We start from the raw sequence: 15,277 nt of genomic DNA on the forward strand, positions 1-15,277 counted from the left end.
TGGGGGGCTGGTTTGAGGGTAGGGACAAAATAAATTGATTTTTTCAACAAAAAAGTAATTGTAATTTGAAGTTGAAAGAGAGTTTTGGAAAATGTTTTCCTTAAGTTTTGAAGGGGAGTCATTTTCCTTAAATTTAAGGAAAAATGAGTTGATTTGGAAAACATTTTCCAAAACATTTAATCTAACAAAACATGAGAAAATTGGAAAACATTTTTCGAAAAATGTTTTCCTTCATACCAAACACACCCTGTATGCATGATTGTTTAAGTTTGAGCGGGTTATTGATTCGTCTATTCATTAACTTAACCCATTTCAATCCATTAAAAATTTGGTTGATATGTACTCTAAATTGGCTCATGAAAAATCTTGTTGAAATATGTAAAAAACTTATTTTTTAATTTGATATGTTGCATATAGCCATAATAAAGAAAAATAATAATTTTATTAGGTATTTAAAAGAATAAATAAAACAATTAAGTTTATTAAAAATTGGGTTTTGTTGGATCTTGACCCGTAATGTAATCCATTACCTAAACCATTTTGACCCAAGCAAATTAGGGTTGGATTTGATCTTGACCCAATTGTTGTTTTAACCTATTATGACTCGTCCAAATTTTTACCCAACCTGTCCAATTGTCACCCCTAACCTAGGGTTTGGAGCTGGGCCAATATTGTTGTTGATACAAGGAGATTCTTCACTATACATGTATATCCGAAAGTTTGTCTAATCCTTCACAATATATATATATTTGTTACTACATACTATGTATAAGAAGATTTGAGAAATTTGGGAGAAGTATTTGAATAAATTCACAAGAGAGGGAGAAAATTATAAAATTTAAATCTATTCTAAAAGAATATTTTTGGTTTATGAGATACAAATTTGGTTATTATATGTCGTTTGGTGAGTACGCTTATCATGCTTGTTTTATTTCATGACGTATGATTATTGAAAGAGAAAATTTCATAAATAGCAAAGATAATTATAATAAGGCTCTATAGCTATAGTTTCGGTAATTATGTTTCATAGTATAGTTCCTTTTGCTATGGAGGTTGCAATTTGTATATTTTACTTGTGGATATACAAACATGGTAAGTATATACAAATAAAAGCTGCGGCTAGTATATTTCTCTTGCAAATATATAAATATGGTAAGTATAAACAAATTCAATATTTATATATTTAGGAATTTTTCAAAACTCCATTTGTATATTTCGCTTGCCAATATACAAATATGGTAATTTATTATGATATTTTCATAAATTGTATACAAATAGTTAGGGTAAGCATATACAAATTATGAATTTGCATAATCAAGAACCAAATTATATAAATTCTGGATTTATACAATTAGGAAACTGAATAGAAAAATTTCGCTAAACTATAACCACTGATTAAAAATAATCAAAACTATAGCTATATTACATAATATAATCTAGATGTTTGTCATTTTGCATAATAAAAACACATTATTTGGACGATCCTACTCCTAGACTAAAACATGAAAGCTTTTAGAAATTTCTATTATACCCATACAATTTGAAATATAGGAATTTCAAGAGTAACTTTGTATTTTATCTCTTGTATTTTCGCTAGGAATATTTTTATCTAAATATTATTGTCCATTTTAAAAATGGATACTTCTCAGTTACATTTCAACAATGATCAAATACTAATAACCGATCTAAAAATATATAGATTGATGGATCATATAAAAGTCCGGTTACAGAATTATACCGAATATGAATCCTAATTGATGCTGGCAAATCCATATATATGAAAATGTACGAATTATATACCCCAATTGATGTAGTAAATGAGCATAGAGTCCACAATTTTTACTACTTTCGAACTACTTAACCTAATTGTCAACAACAACAACATACCCAGTGAAATCCCACTAGGTGGGGTCCGTTGTTCCAGTGAGGACGAAAACAACAAACAGGACCTCCAACTGCTCTGAGCAGGGAGCGGCGAACAGCCAACTCCGGCGCAGGCAAGGCATTCACAGGTGAGACCGACCAGATCTGGCCAGAAAAAGCCCAAAGACCACCGAAGCCCTCCATCTTCACCGACCAGGTTCTATCTATCCTGTCTCCCTTTCTTTCTTGCTTTGAACCTATTTTCTGGGCCCTTTTTTGCAGATTTTGTGATCTTGTTTTCTACATTGAAACCCTTCTTGTTAGGTAATTTAGTCTTGCTTGGTAGGTAATCACACCCTACTTTCAATAATTTGAAGAGCATAGGAGTAGATTTTTAAGGTTACCTGATTGTTCGTGGTGCAATACACTATGATTATTTGGATTGTTTTAATTTTTTTGGCTGTTTCTGATTAGCATGTTAGCTCAGATCAGGGCTCCATCTTATATATTTCAGATCAGTTCTTGCTTGTTTTCTTTTATAGTTCAGATCAGTGCTTCAACGTATAGTGTAGTTGTGCTATCGTGTCTGTTGGAGAATACACTATACTTGATTTTATAGTTTAGTTGTTGCTATCTGGTCTTTTAGAGTATACACCTGTTGCAGAAATTTTTTTCTGTTTGAAGTGTATTCCTGTGTAGAATTTACATTAGATTCAGTAGCTTTCAAGTGGATTTGGTATCTGATGGTGGTTTTGAGTCATGCCTTCGGTGGAGGCCGAGGACGAGGGAGAATAGTGGTAAGTGGGTTACGGGTTTCTATAAATTGAGGGTAGGATCTTGGAACATAGGTTCGCTAACGGGGAAGTCCTTAGAGTTAGTGAAAACTCTCAAGAAGAGAAAGATAAATATAGCTTGTGTCCATGAGACTAGATGGGTAGGTTCCAAGGCTCGGGATGTCGACGGGTTTAAGTTGTGGTACTCAGGAGGCTCTAGGGATAGAAATGGAGTGGGTATTTTAGTAGACGGGGATTTGAGGGAGCAAGCGGTGGAGGTTAGGAGGATCAATGATAGGTTGATGTCGATTAAGCTAGTCATTGGAGGATGTACTTTGAGTGTTATTAGTGCTTATGCACCTCAAGTGGGCTTGGGCGAGGAGGCCAAAAAGCTCTTTTATGAGGATTTGGATGATGTAGTTAGAGGTATACCAATCACCGAGAAAATTGTAATTGGTGGAAATTTTAATGGCCATATCGGGGCAACTTCTAACGGCTTTGATGATGTTCATGAAGGCTTTGGTTTTGGGGNTTGAAATATAGGAATTTCAAGAGTAACTTTGTATTTTATCTCTTGTATTTTCGCTAGGAATATTTTTATCTAAATATTATTGTCCATTTTAAAAATGGATACTTCTCAGTTACATTTCAACAATGATCAAATACTAATAACCGATCTAAAAATATATAGATTGATGGATCATATAAAAGTCCGGTTACAGAATTATACCGAATATGAATCCTAATTGATGCTGGCAAATCCATATATATGAAAATGTACGAATTATATACCCCAATTGATGTAGTTAATGAGCATAGAGTCCACAATTTTTACTACTTTCGAACTACTTAATGCAATTGTCACGATCCAAAAATGAACGTGATAACACTTGTCTATTTCTACCAAGAAAAGTTAGGCTCAAAATGCGAAAATATAAAGCAAGAACAAGATAAAGCGGAAAACTTATTCATTCTATTGAAACCTCCAAAAACCGGTTGTCACGTGTACAAGCCACTAAGGGATCGTTCGGTACAAAGATGCATAATGCAGGGATTACTAATGCATGGATTAGTAATGCTGGGATTAGTAGTAATGTAGGTTTAGAAATGCAGGGATTAGTTTTTATCAAGTGTTTGGTTCATTGCTTCCCACTTTTAATCTTATGTTTGGTTTCAAACTCTAGAAAAAACTTCTTTCCTATTATTCCGCTGAGTTATTATGAGATTTCTATTTCATTTAACTAGTCAAGTTAAATACTAAAATATATTTTAAAAAATATTACTCCATTAATTTTGAGCTGTGATGTGCCATTATGGAGATCCTTGATAGCACAATATATTTCTAATTTTTTGTTGGTCAAATATACCTTAAATCAACATAGATTTAAGGCTACTTAAATTGTTCAAATAAAATAATCTTTTTTTTAAAAAAATAAAAATAAATTGTTCAAGTGGTTAATCAACGAACTACATTCTTTTAAAAAAGAAAAAAATCAATCCAATATAGCAAATCAAACATGGAGAAAAAGATATTAGTTTATGAAATCGTTAAATTATATTGAATGAATTTGGAGAATTTAAAAGAATATTTGAACTTTTTTAATATAAATAAAAAAGAACATTAAATTACAAAAAAAAATAGGAAAAAAAGATTTGGGATAGTTTAGTCATTTAGGGGGCCGTTTGGTACAAAGATCAATAGTGAAGGGATTAGTAATGCAAGGATTATTTTTATCAAGTGTTTGGTTCGTTGCTTCCTACCTAATTTTGTGTGGGGTTTAAAACTCTACAAAAAAAACTTTTTTCCAATTATACCCTAGAGTTTTTATGAGATTTTTTATTTCATGTAATTGGGTCAAGGTAGATAATTGACGAGCAATATTATTATTTTTATAGCCTTTATCACCATGTCACTATTTTCTCACTTAAATTATTTGAGGGTAAATAATTGTCATCTTAATAAATTGAAGTTAATATCTCAAAAGGTTACACAACTATAAAAATTTATAGAAAAAAAGTATTGAACATTGTTTTACATCAATAAAATTATTCAACTTAGGACTTTTATCATACAAAATCGCTCTTTATCATAAAATAAAATAGCAAAATAAATTAAACTATTTTTATACTCAAGATGTTTTTAAATACCAAAAATAGCTCTTAAATTCATACATCAACATTAGCATATTAGTACGATTATAATATTTTATATTAATAATAATTAGATTAAATAACTCATATTTTAGCTACAAATAACTCTATTTAAATAATAAAGTTTGTAAGCTAATCGATTTAAATAAATTTATTAGTACAAATATAAAACATAAAACCAAGAAAATAAACAAAATGAAAGGATTTGAGGGGGTATTTTTGTCTTTACATATATTAATTCCATGGTATTAGATCCATGTATTACTAATACCACCAAATGGAAGGTATTAGTTACACACCCTATAATACCATGATGGGTGTATGGATTAGTTATACATGGGTCCAAAATTCCTACCAAACATTGTACTATATAATACCACACATAATACAAGGACTATTTCTCCTAATACTCCCTACCAAACGACCCCTTAGGGGTCTTATCCAAGGATTGTTAAACCTTGGATTAGTTATCCCTCCCTTTTCTAGGGATAAAATAAAACATTGTATAAGATATAACTAATATATGGTTAGGTTAAATGAAGTAACCAAACAATGTTTTTGTTGGACTAAATTTTAATCCATGGACTATTGATTAATACCTCCTACCAAAGGGTCCTAAATACATAAAGTACGGAATTAAGAAATAAGTACAAGTCTCAGTCATTGTTTCTCAAATAGAACAAAGCATAAAGAAAAGGCAAAAGAGGCCCCCCCGGGACGACAAGCAACTACTTCTTAAGTCCTTCAACAGGCCTCAGAAAGTGAGAAGAAGAGAAACCACGCTATATCGGGCTCGGAACCTACACAAGTGTAGAGGCAATGAGTGAGTATCAACAACACGGTACCCAACAAGCAACCTGATAAACCATACATCTAGTAGAAATTGAATACCCCGAGACTCCAACCGAACCTCCTCAAACTACAAACTACACATAAATCAGTCCAACCTAACAGTTCTACAACGCACACCTCACAGGGCTGAATAATCACATCCCGATAGTTGCAATCCAACAACTAGCACAAATCAAGTACGTCAATCTCAAGTATCAAGTAGATTATTCACACGTACAAATACTTCAATCACAAATAACAACTAAGTCACACATAAACATCAAAATGCATCTAATCACAATAATCAATCTTTCACCGAAAACATTTCCCATCGGCCCAATATCACGAGCTGGAAATGACCTCGGCATCACAACACTTGTCAGAAATGACCTCGGCATAATAGCACTCACCGCTACTGACCTCGACATCATAAACACTTGCAGAAATGACCTTGACATCATAACCGTCACATGTCTCATCCGGTGGTCAACAATCAGTGCACACAAGTAATATCACACCACATGGAAGATACAACAATTCATGCAATTCAAGTCCACATTCATGTTATCAAGCATTTCATCAATCAATTGATAAGAGTCACAACAAGGCAATTCACATTATCATGTTCATCACATAGCCTTTTCATTTCAACCCCTTTTTATTCATTAAGATTTATCAAGTGGACAATTAAGCCTTCACCTCATTCTCATTACTCCCAACACACAAACAATGAAGAAAATACACGAATTCTACTAGAATACAAGGTTTAAGAGATCACTTGTCTTAACGAAATCAATTAATCACTTCAAGAATTGAGTCTTCCCCTTCCAAATCACTTTCGAAGCCACAAAATCTATATACAAGCAAGTATTCACAATAAATTTTTGGAAACGGCAATGCCCACATCAATTTCTTTGAAAATGGATAAATAAACTGAAAACTCAATTTCAAAAAGAAGGTTTGAATCCAAAATTTAATACTTGGAATATTACTCAAGGCTTTAGAAATTCATTGGTGAAAACCATTTCGAAAAAGGACTTAGGGTCAGTTCATGAAGAACCCCCAATTTATCAACCCAAAATTTTTATTTTAACTCATATACTCAATAATAATAATGGGTAATTTAAAATAATCATTACCCAAGAGTTTTTCCTCGAAAACCTGATTCAAATCGCCACTCCAAAGCTCTCAAAACTCAAAAATGGTGAAATTGGGTTGAAACCCCGATTTAGAAAAATATTATGCCCAGGTCTCAAATGCTCATCGTGACCGCGACCCAGAGTCACACGATCGTGATGAGTAAGATAGTCAACTCATTAAAGTTGACCATCGTGATCGCGAAAGGACCCGCGCGATTATGATACACCTCAAATTTGTGCTACGCGATCGTGATAATGGAGCCTTGCGATCACGATGACCAAAATGGTTATGCACCAAAACCAGAAACCAACAAAACAACCAAACTCAAAATCATCGAAAGGACCCTTGAGATTTGTTTGGAACCCCGTACACACAAACCACATATGCAAATCAATTATAGTTGACGTTCCAGACTCAATGGAACCGTCAAAAAATGAATTTGAGGTCTCCTTGACCCAACATTCGTGAAAACCACAAGAAACTAACTCAACGCCTAAAAAGGCTAAAACAAACTCGGGACCTCTAAAAAATCAACCAAGACCTCACCTAGGCCTAAAATCATCTCAAAATCCAACGAAACTCTCAAAATTCTGATCCGAGTATCCGAACCCTGAATGTTGACTAAAGTCAATCCAAATGCTAAATTTCCACAATTTCACAACTTAGGACCTCAAATCCTCAAAAAGATTCTGAATCTGAAACCGACAACTATCACATACTAGACTTCACATTTCGGGACTGATGAAATTGACAGAATATCATTCCGACACTCAAAACTCTAAAAGACACCAAAAACCACTTTTAAGCAACTTAGTCATTCAAGATCACAAACTTACCAAATTCTCAACTTTTAACTCAAAGTTCAAAACCAACTTTTCAAACTCAATCATAAATGACTCGGGATCGATCACGGAAGGAGCAAAACTGTAAATTTACAAAACTTTCCAAAAATGACCGACCGAATAATTATGGTAATTTTCTTGTATTGAAGTTTTAGCAATTATTTTGGAGTACCAATTATTTGAAAATTTTATCTTAACAATCTTTGAGTGCCAATTATTTGAGAGTAATCAAGGGATATGAAACAAAATGTACTACTAATGTACCACCAATAGCACTTATAATTTATAATAATAACAATATTAATGATATATGTATTCCTTTTTTTTGGTAGCTTAAAAGATTCCTACAGCTTGTGTGCCAGACAAACCAATTACATCAATTGTGGAGAATATGCCAAAGTATAAGAGACTATTTAATTATAGGTTGATAAATCACTATTTTGTCCAAGCTATAAATCGATAATATCAATTTAGAGAATCTTTTATAAAATAATAATATGAACTGTGTAACTTTTGACTTGACTTCCCAAACACCTTTTTTTTTCTTCTTAATTATTCTTTGAAAATTCTTATATACAATTCCAAATTATCTTCATTAAAATTGTGTTTGTACTTCCAAACTTACCAATGACGTAAGACTTTCATCTTTATAATTTGGGTGTCTACATGATTGACTATTTTATTATTCCTCTATTCATTGATTAATTATTTTACCTAATAGGCGCTTGATTGCATTGTTTTTTTTTAATAAAGGCATTTGAACCTACATAAATTAACATGATCAAAAGTGTAAGTTTTGTAAGTGAAAAAAAAAAATCACTTGAAACTATTCAACAACACATTGTCAAACTTAAAATTCATCTCCAATTCATTTTTCTTTTTAAAGATCAGTTCAACCGATAATCAAACATTGTTTTGATATTTTATTTTTTTCTGAAAAAATAGGAAAAATAATTCATGTCCAAATGGCCCTTAATGATCTTAAATTGGTTTATCAAACATAAATAAGCTTATCATTAAAGTTTTCTTTTCCTTACATTGTAAATATAAACAATGACTAATACTTTGAAGCATAGTCGGAATTAACTTTTGTTTACTACGTTTCAAATCACTGTTTTGGACATATTAAATAAACTTCATTAACACAATATAAGGTTCAAGTCAAAGCAACTGGATTTTGCTGAATCTGCAATCAGCAAAATGCGATGAAGGGTTTCTATTGAATTTTCTCGTCGATTCAATATTATATCGTACAAATAAGTAAAAAATAATTTCTTGAATCTATGTCAATTATTGAATCCTCTCGATAGTTAGGTGTATTTAGCCCACTACAACTTTGTAATTTTTAAAATCTCCTAGTTGAAGATTTTATTTTCTTTTTACATAAATGAAATACACGTTGTCTTTTACAAGAGGAAATGAAAAAGAAATTTCCATAAATCTTTTTGTATTGTAAAGCTAATCACATCATGAAGAGAAAATTATTGTTTTTATTATTTGCAAACATATTCTAACTTTTTAAAGCTAATCCATTTATATCGACAACATGTCGACATTCCCTTTCGCTCAAAGGAATAACGTAAAATTAACTTTATTACTATGAGATACTACTACACTTTATTTCATTTTGGTTTAGTACTTTTCGTATTTATTAATTTGTTTTGGAAATAATTTCAAGATTTATAATCTACCAGCAAATCTTTTGGGAAGCTAAAAGTTTGTTTTTTTAAGTGTTTATTTGAATGAAGAGCCATATTATTAATGTGTGTTACTACACATGAATCCGGAGCTATAAGGGTAAAAAAAATTTATCAAAAAATCTAGGAAGGTCATATTTTTTTTAAACCAAAAGGGTAAAATTGCTTTTGCTGGAACGATTTCCCTCTGACACATACTAACGCCGTTTACTCTATTAGAACTAAAAATCGTTGTCAGGGCAGCGATTTTGTCCAAATTTTTTTTCTTTTTCTTCACTAAAGTCGCTGACATAGCAGCGATTATTTAATTCCAATTATTTTTCCTCAAACTAATATCGCTGTCATAGCAGCGTTTTCTTAGAAAAGAAAAATTAAATTTTTTTTTCATGAAAATGGCTGCTTTGGCAGCTTTTTTATAAAAAAAAATATATCTCGAAATCGTTGCTTTTGCCGCGTTTTAGTTAATTTTTTTTCTTTTTTTTTAAATTCGTTTCTCTTCAATTTTTATTTTTTAAAAAAATTGTTTTTCTTAATTATTTTTTTTTGTTTTAAAAACAAGGCAGCGTTTTTATTAAAAAATAATTTTAATTAACAAAATCACTGAAAAGGCAGCTTAATTCGACACCAATTACAGTTTGTGCCTCATTTTGATGATTTCTACGTCGAGTCCAAAATTTTGGGTGGAATCAGGCTGCCTGTCAGCGATTTAAAAAATAATAATTGTTTTTTCATAAAAACTTTTTAAAAAAAATTAAGAAAAGATTTTCAAAATAATTTTTTTCTTTTTAAGGAAAACGCTGGCAAGGCAGCGATTTTCCAAAAAAAAAGTTTTTACAAAAAAGTTGCCAATTTTTTTTTTCTATGAAAACACTGTCATAGCAACGATATTAGTTGGAGGAAAAAAAATTAGAGTTAAATAATCACTGCTGTGCCAGCGATTTTAGTGAAAAAAAGAAAAGAAAAATTGGACAAAATTGCTGCCTTGGCAACAATTTTTATTTTTAACAGAGTAAACGGCGTTAATATGTGTCAGAGGGATATCGCTCCGGTTGCCCTTTTGGTTTTAAAAAAATATGATGTGTCCTTTTGGAATTTTTGGCAATTTTTTTTATCCTTTTGACTCCAAACTCTACTATACATTCAACTATGTATTTATATACAGAGTATGTTTCTAAGCTAACAACTTTTCTAACTGTCAAGAACTTCTATACAAACTAACCTTCTTAATTAACTAAACAATAGACTTGATTAACATGTACAATTAATTATTTACATGTCTTCAACACTTCCCCTCAAGTTGAGAATTAAAAACATTTTTCATTCCAAGCTTGTTAATCAGCGCTTCATGTTGAGGCTTCCATAGCCGTTTAGTATCACAATATGCTACCAATTCTGAACATTTCTTCCTTGGCATAAATAACCCAAGACCTGTAGTTCCTTTGATAAGTGCATGTATTGACTGAGCACTTGAACTACAAAGGCGATGTCTGGCCTAGTTACAGTCAATATATTACCTCCTGGCGCCTTGGGGGCGCGATGCGTTACCTCAAACCCAGAATTTTGACGAGTTTTTCTTGTTCAATTCATGACTTAACCCCCACTTGGAGTCGATTGATTTATTCCCAAATTCATTTAGATTCATAAGCCCAACGAAATTCATCGAAAACTCACTCAATTTACACCAAGAACAACACTCATTCGCAAAACCCTCACTTTAACAATCCAGCATGACTCCATTGATAAAAAAAAATGAAGTAAAAGCTTAAGAATTCCTCAAGAACCTACACATAACAATTTCATGGATGATTTACTGAGAATCCTCACGTACCTCGAAAGAACCAAGTTCTTGGCGATTTCCCCAAAACCTTCCCTTCTCCTCTTGAACTTTGCCCTAACTTGCTTAAACATTATTTTTTGAGAGATTGAAAATTGAAATCAATCCGCTTAGACCCCTATTTGGGTGAGTCAAAACGTGTGGGCTTAATGGGGTAAGGAAAAGACCAAAATATTTCTCCTTAAAACGAATGAAAAGCTCTATCTAGAGAGGCAGCACTCAAATGGGCATATCCCCTTCAGTCGAACTCGGAATTTAGCAAACTCAGTGGCGTTGGAAAGAGGACTCAACGACCTTTGATTTGATATTTCATGGGCCACCTAACACATCCTGTGCTAAAAGTTATGATCGTTTGAAGTTAACCCAAAACTTACCATAGAGTAACTTGCATGACTCTAAATTTGGTTCTTTCAAATTTAGCTTTTTCTAAGTCCAAGATATTACATGTTCAATTTTCAAGACTACTTTTAGAACATTCTTTTATTTTTACCCTTCATTTGAATTTTCTATGTAGTGAGTTCAAGACATGGGGGAATACTTACTTAATGAAAAGAGACTTCTAGTAAAAATAAATAGAAAAAGGACTATTTTTTGTAAATTAAATGAAAAAGGGTTTGATATATTCTCAACTTGTGATTTAGAATTGATAAATTATCATCATTACAGAATTGGCTCAATATATCTTATCATTGTAAAAGTGACTTACATATACTCATACACTTATAAAAATAGCTTACATATATTCCTATCAACTAATGAAAGTAAAAACATTAATTTTAAAAATATCCATGTAGGGGTATATATGATTCTCTAACAAATTTTAGGGTATAGTTGATTTTTCCCACACATGATTTTTTATACTTCTTTATTTCAATGGCTAATTTGAGTTTTAAATATCCCCTCATAGATCCATTTGTTTATTATTATTTGAATTTTTTATTCTTAATTTCTAAGAAATATTGCTCATTTTTAGTGTAAAATATGAGAAATAATTTTATTTTTATAAAAAGTGAATAAAAAAGGAGAAAAAAGTAAGAAAAGATTTAAAAATATATATATTTTTGTGGTTATATTATAATTTATTTTTGTATCTATGATAAAAAAAAATTTAAAAAACAAGTGAAAAATAAATAAATTTGACAATCAAAATAATAAATTCAAAAAATAATTACCATTTACTAGAAGGGATATATCAGGTCTAAATCGGGTCGTTAGATCAAAATGACATATTCGATCGTTTGTATAACGATATATATATATATATATATATATATGTGAGCTATTTTTATAACAAAAAGTATATCAGCTCTAGATTACAATATTGAAGGGTATATTAGCCCCTTTTCTTTTTAAAAAAAATTGTAAATCTTTTTAGTGCTTTTCATGATTCAAAAGAACTTTTGGTGTAAAATATTTCAAGTTAATGTTTTTTTTTTTCATTTATTAAAGATTAGGTAAGCAAACTACATATTTCCCCACTACTATATCACAAGGTATATGAGATAATGAGATATTGACATATTAATATATTAACAAGCCTTCCAATTTCCAAACAAAACCTTTTTGCTGACGGATTAGTAATTGGACTTAATATATTGTTATATGTTCTTAGATGTAGATATCTTTTTACTCATTGATTTAATTACATACAACTGATTATTTGAATGGTTAGAATTTAAAGGGTTTTTAGTAGGTCATTTTGAGAATGCATGCCGTCCATAGAATTTTAAATTGAATATTTTAGCTGGTTTAATCAATTCAAACCCTTTGAAAGTGCCATATCTGACTTCAATTTCACTAAAATATTACGTTATTGTACTGTTTTCCTACGTACGTTCTTGGTTTTACTTTATCTAATTTCAAAGTGGGATCAAAATATAGTAATTAATTAACTTAATTACTTTGGAAAGAAAAAAAATTAGAAAATCAAAACTATGTGATCCAATCTTCTTATATCATATCTTGATCCAATATTCTAGAATCTGAAATACATCTCAACGAAAGGAAAATTAAAAATTTTAAATGATAGATGGAGATCAATGGTGATCCGGAATGTAGGATCTCACCATAACTCCGAAATAGAGAAATTCGTCGGATCCAGTCAACCACAACGAGGATCACCTTGACTAGGATATGCATCAAAGGGATAACATAAGTAGGGGTGAGTACAATCAACATATACTCAATAGGTTAGACCGACGACTGAGTATAAGCAACTAAACAGACTTAAGAAATAAACTATGAAATGCTTTCACCTGCACGCAGAAAAGTCTCATTTCGGCATCGGTGCCGCCAATTGATATAGAACGGTGCGAATAAAGTAAACATATAAGGGTACATATAATATTTAAATGAGAAAAGACATAAAGACATCATCAAAGTTGTCCCGTATTTGCATAAAGACACCTTAACTTTCAAAGTGTCCTATCACCCCACATAACTATTTAATATCTTTGTAAATGGGCCATTTTGACCCATTCCCTAGTCTATGTAGTCGCGCATGTTGCTCACTCCCTGTGATAGAATTCAACCCGACCCGACCCTATTCTTTGAAGAAAGGTCGTCTTCTCCTTTCCTTTTCTTCTCTGTTTGGCTTGCGCCTCCACTATGACTATCATCATTATGCTTGTTGATCCAAACGAACCAACATACTGTTTCATTATTCTTGCGCCTCCACTATGACTATCATCATTATGCTTGTTGCTTGCGACAATCCTAATTGCAAAATAGAGTGGTTCCACTACGGCTGTGTTGGCATTAAAGAACAACCCAAGGGGAAATGGTTTTGCGCAGATTGCGCAGAACGCGAAAGAATCGGAAAGGAAAGTGATAGAAATAGAAAAAAATCACCCAGTATACTGATTTTAGACGTTTTAGCAATGGGATAAATTTATGTTGATACTGTGCTACTGTAATTTTGTTCTGTGTTGGCTGTTTTCTTGACAATGCTTATGTCTATTGTTTTAACTCTTCTAGTAAAACCTTTTCGAAGTCCATTACTCAAATGGTCAATCAACTATTCTATTTTAATGATTAAGGACGACGTAAGATGATGAAGTCGTCAAACAGAGAGCAGCAACGTTGATCTTGTTATGGAAAAAACCATGAAATTGAAAAATTAGGGCTACCAATTGCTATTTTGGGTTTAAATTTGGGGAACATGACATAAATTAATTAAATAATTAATAATAAAGAAAGAAAATGACATGTGGCACTTTTAAACTAGTCCATAGCAGTGAAAACACTGCATGATGCGCCTCATGTGTGTGGTAACAACCCAGACGAGGGAATGGGTCAAAATGGCCCATTTACAAAGATCTAAATTAGTTATATGGGGTGATAGGACACTTTGAAAGTTAAGGTGTTTTTATGCAAATACGGGACAACTTTGATGGTGTCTTTATGTTTTTCCTCTATTTAAATCAACACATAAACAAGTTACACAACACAACAAAACTAGTCAATGTGATGATGAAATGATGGGATAATGTGGTGGTACCAAGGCCATCGCACAATCTGTCGTATACACCTTGCCGAGCATTTAGCTTCCATACAGGGACCTATGGGGGACACATAATCCATATACCAATCTCATAATCTATATATCTCATCTCCTTGCCACTTAGCTCGTGGTCAAGGATTAAGTAAGGTGTCACATTTTCTTTCTCAAAAAGATAGTATATCTCCACTTTCTCATATTTCCATGAACAATGATATGTTGCATGAAGATGAATGCATCACAACATACATGTAACACAAGGCATAATCAATTCATCGAGGGTTTCAAATAGTATCAAGTTCTCAAACTCAACAAGTCATGAAACATGCATATTCTCATATGATAGGGATAGTGGAGGAAACTATATGAATTCAATCTTAGTTCTTTACCACTTAGACAATATTTCTTTCATTTTAAGATGCTCAAAAAGTAACTCAAGCCCCTAACTCGGGCATCTCAATGTCAAATATAAAGATAGTTCACATAGCCCCTCGCTCGAGCAATTACTCAAATATCACAGAATTCCGTAACAATTATAGATCAAGCCTCCACACAGGTGAAGTATCACAAATAGGCATCATACAAACTAAACAAGCAGGACAACATTTATCAACTTCTAAGACTCACGCTACTACTCATTTCACAGT

At 31.9% G+C, this 15,277-nt stretch overlaps 1 protein-coding gene across 1 annotated transcript in view; it reads right to left on the reverse strand.

Annotated features, from left to right (window-relative positions):
• The window catches only part of LOC125844901 (fluoride export protein 1), a 300,878-nt gene that overhangs the window by 50,679 nt on the left and 234,922 nt on the right, over nt 1-15,277 (reverse strand). The gene's annotated exons all lie outside the window — the stretch shown is intronic.

The sequence above is a fragment of the Solanum stenotomum genome, chromosome 11, assembly GCF_019186545.1.
Source record: "Solanum stenotomum isolate F172 chromosome 11, ASM1918654v1, whole genome shotgun sequence".
NCBI lineage: Eukaryota > Viridiplantae > Streptophyta > Magnoliopsida > Solanales > Solanaceae > Solanum > Solanum stenotomum.